We start from the raw sequence: 4,177 nt of genomic DNA, 5'->3' as shown, positions 1-4,177 counted from the left end.
AAATCACGACACCTTGTTTGGCACGTTATGAAAGCCACAGCGAACATTCCATCAACGGCGCTAGGCAACATTTCAATGTTCACGTCCAATGTGATTCCGGCTATTTGGACCTTATGATTTGCGTGTCGTGACTTCTTTTCATGCGCCTGTGAAAAAGGAAGGAGGAAAAAGAAGGAAGAAAAGGGAGGAGGAGGAGGAGGCGGCGGCCTGCAGTGTCTGCAGATTGCAGGGCGGCAGATAAGAGCAACGTTTTATCGCTTCTTTTCAAGAGGCGGCACGGCCACAAGCTCCTCCGGCGAACAAGAAGGAACCCTCGTCGAAACAAAAAAACTTGGGGGAAATAAATAAAGATGACAGCTTTAGTGCGAGTTAGCCTCGTGAAATTTTCATAAGACTAACGCAGCCTGGCTCCGATGAGCATCTCGTTAACAGCGAGGAGCTAACAAAAGTCTCGACACACATGATGCATTTGTTCTGAAATTGCTCACGTTAGTTTGAAATCTGTTCGGAACAAAAAGAGACTTTCCCTTCATTTTAAACATTTGACGATTAAATGTTTCTACATTTAGACGCCGCATAAAGAAGGTAGCATGTGTCGTTAGCGGGCTAGCGTCTCTCCTCTCGAAAAATAAATCTGCTTCTTGTGTTTTTGGAGATCTGGATGGGAATGAAAAGGGAGGAAGGAAAGGGGAGGAAAAAAGAGGGGAAATGATCCTGAGTGTGGCAGCTGTGTGTATATAGGGAAGAAGAGAGAATTATTCATAATTATTTGGAATCCAAGACTTCTAAGATTTCTGATTTATTATCAGTATTCTATTTGTTTCACATTTGTCGCGCATTTGTATAAATCACCAGTTTGTATTCACTGGTTTTGACTTTTCGCACCACAGTGCCAACCGGTGGCCTTGAAAGGTTACTGCAACATTTTGCCTCCATCTAAAATGGCAATCAATGTGAAAAATATGACTCATCACTAAACGAGCATGTCCTTCGCAACCCCGTCGAGTGACTTGGATTTGAAATATGGAAAACAAAAGCGGGAGTCGAGGAGGCCGTGTGAGAGAGAGGGTGTCCCACTGCGGGTGTCGATTAAAATCACATCGCCGCCGCTGCCGCCGCACATTCAATATTCAGCCGAGTGTGAATTATCTATTAAACATGACCGAGGCACAATGTGTCACCGTGACGAGCAAGACGCTTACTCTGCGCTTTTTTTCTTCCTCTTTGCATATTTGGACGCTGCTGTGAGGTGCATCAGTGCAGATAAAGACAGTGCGATTTGGTAGCCCTCTATTCGGTGAAGCAGACATGACGAGTCGATAGATAATCGTACCGTATGTAGCATGTGGTCGCCGCTCTCCAAAGGGTGCACACGCAAGGCCTGGAAATGAATTGAGCAAAAGTCACGAGCAGGCATTATGAGTCGATGGAATCCATCTAGTACATGAAAGTCAAAAGCAGCCATTACAAGTCCACCAAATAATCTGTCCATCCCAAAAGCAGACATGACAAGATGCTCGAAATCTCTCAAGTGAAACACAATGGTTGGAAGTGGACCAGGGTTCGGGCCTTGAGGCTCAAGCAGTCATTACCGATCGATGACAATCAATCTCTGAAAATGGCTCCCTCGATCTGGTGAAACTCACCCACAGACATTACAAGCAGACATTACCTTTCGTTTACAGCTCCTTCCGTTATATTCACCTCTTCGTCAATCAACTATTTAATGCAGAAGGGCGCGTGGATCTCACCACATTATGCGCCGGCCGATCAATATGCAACACATGACCACACACTCTTTAATAGGCAATGTGGAACGATCTATATGTATCACAATACATGAAGCAGCTTTAAATGAGCGCTTTCATTATTAAAGCGCCATCAGCAGAACAACATGAAAGACATTGGCATCGGCAGGCAGGAAAGCTTTGGTTTTATCACAACGCTGTGTGTAAACATCACCATTTTGTACCAAAAGCGCTTTTCACTCTAATTGACATTTTGCCACATATTTGCAAATGGACTTTTTAAGAACAAGCCTGCATTTCAAAGACTAATTTGGGTTTTTAGTGAGTCTTCCGAGAGCCTTTTGCGCACGTGCCTGTCGTAGTAAACGTATACTGATATTGATAAGCTTGAATGTCGGTTTTTTTTGTCTATTTCATTGTACCAAGTCAATTGAAAAGAAGGACATTGATGTTTTGTATTTGTTGGGTTGTAGTTGATGGTGTTATTATACCGAATGTGTTTGAATAAAAGGTTGATAAACAACCCGTTATGCCGACATTTATTATTTTGTATGTAACATCGTAAATCACATATATAAACATATTGTCATATGAAGCAGTTAACCAAATGTCTGAAAAAAGAACGAATCACTTTAGGAAGTGATTCGTTCACTCTCGTTCACTGAAAAAATTCGTTCTTTTGAACGAATCCTCCACTCACCAGCCATCACGAGTTGGTTGCCCATCAAGTCGATTGGCTCGCACTGTGCAGCAGGTAGACGCTGGCGTCCTCCCCGACGGCTCCTTCGTCTCCCAAAACTACGCAAACAAACGCACTCACACACTTAGACGACTTAAGAGGAACTGTTTTTAATATTTAATATAAGTCCTCGAGTTTGTTTGTTGCTCGCTATAGCTATGATAGAACAATATATATATATATATATAATTATATATAAAAACTTTGTCGATTTTCTCTCACTTCTGCATAAAGTTTGTGACTTGTTTTTTTTTTTTCAGTTGCGCTGTAATTGGTCAGACTGAATTTGGGCGAGGTAGGAGGCGGGCAAAGTGGCACTTAGGTTTTTAAAGGCAGGTATGAAGTGGCCTGTCACGTGGTACGCTAGTGTGCAAAGCACCATTGGACGAGCAGGCGAGGAAGATTTGAATTGACGGATGTGACGTCATGTCTTCGGGCGTGCTCAAGGGAAGTTGTCAAATACCGCGGGCGGTTTCTCAGGTAAGCTAACATGCTAGTAAATGTTTGTCGTTCATTGGCGTTTCTCACGACGGACGCCTTGTTTGTTTGTTGCACGATTCAAGGCGAGTTATCAAATGCAGGCGCCACCCACCGCGTGGCGGTTTCTCGGGTAAGGTAGCAAATGTTTGTCGTTTATTCTCACGACGGACGCCTTGTTTGTTTGTTGGTTGCAGGATTCAAGGGGAGTTATCAAATACAGGCGCCACCGACCGTGTGGCGGTTTCTCGGGTAACCTAGTATGCTATCAAATGTTTGTCGTTCATTGCCGTTTCTCACGACGGACGCCTTGTTTGTTTGATGCAAGATTATCATACTCGTCACGGCCACCGCGACTGTCGTTTTGCCGCTACAGTATTTCAAATCTCTTTGGCGTTTTGTTTCGTCAAATTAACAATGTTGCATTACATATAGTGTGCTATTTCCGTGTTAGGCAAACTGATGAATGTGACGAATTTGTTACGTCATGTTCAAATCTATTCCAAGATGGCGCCCGCCCAACATTTGCGAGCGTGGTATGTGTAATTTTTGCAATAATATCATGCCATTGCCACTCTACTCAATGTCTACAATTGTTGCAATAATTTGTGTTTATGTTTTGTAGCGCTCATAAAGGCTGCCCAGCCAGCACCCTTCTATACAAAGCAAGCAGGAGGCTCTTGGGCCATCTCAGTGACGCTAAGGAAGAGTAGTCTGAAATCAGGTGAAAGCCCGTTGGTGTAAAGTTTCAGCTGACTGTAAATGTGATCACTTTTATCAATTGCACTATTTGTACTTTTCAAGGTTGTTTGTATGAAACCAGTGAGAAGTCACACCATGATGCAGAGCTGTGCTTTACCATTAGCCAGACCAGGCAACTACCACTAGGGGGCCCTCTTATTTATCCATTTTTACATTTGGCACGTGTCCCTTGTATTCTTGCACTCTCGTACGCTGCTGTGACAAGTAAATTTCCCCGTTGTGGGATAAAGTTCTATCAATCAATCGTTTGTATTGTAGTGTTTGTATAGTATGGTATTGTATTCTATGTATTGTATTGTATGTATTCTATGTCCGTCCGTCCATCCATCCATCCATCCATCCATCCATCCATCCATCCATCCATCCATCCATCCATCCATCCATCCATCCTCTTCCACTTATCCGGAGGTCGGATCGCGGCGGCAGCAGCTTTAGGAAGGACTCCCAGACT

The 4,177-nt window shown here is 43.5% G+C and overlaps 1 long non-coding RNA gene across 3 annotated transcripts; it reads left to right on the top strand.

Moving 5' to 3' along the window:
* Nucleotides 1-2,965: 2,965 nt before the first annotated feature.
* LOC125992164 (uncharacterized) lies at nt 2,966-3,969 on the top strand. Of its 3 annotated transcripts, XR_007489542.1 has the most exons (5): nt 2,966-3,097; nt 3,162-3,216; nt 3,472-3,500; nt 3,590-3,688; nt 3,769-3,969. It is a non-coding gene; the product is annotated as an uncharacterized lncRNA (long non-coding RNA). The 3 variants fall into 3 exon arrangements; XR_011086240.1 differs by having other exon boundaries at nt 2,976-3,216; XR_011086241.1 differs by having other exon boundaries at nt 2,976-3,216; nt 3,419-3,500.
* Nucleotides 3,970-4,177: the final 208 nt, after the last annotated feature.

The sequence above is a fragment of the Syngnathus scovelli genome, chromosome 22 (genome assembly GCF_024217435.2).
Source record: "Syngnathus scovelli strain Florida chromosome 22, RoL_Ssco_1.2, whole genome shotgun sequence".
NCBI lineage: Eukaryota > Metazoa > Chordata > Actinopteri > Syngnathiformes > Syngnathidae > Syngnathus > Syngnathus scovelli.
The sequence above is the reverse complement of the archived record's forward strand: the minus strand, read 5'-3'. Positions and strand labels throughout refer to the sequence as shown.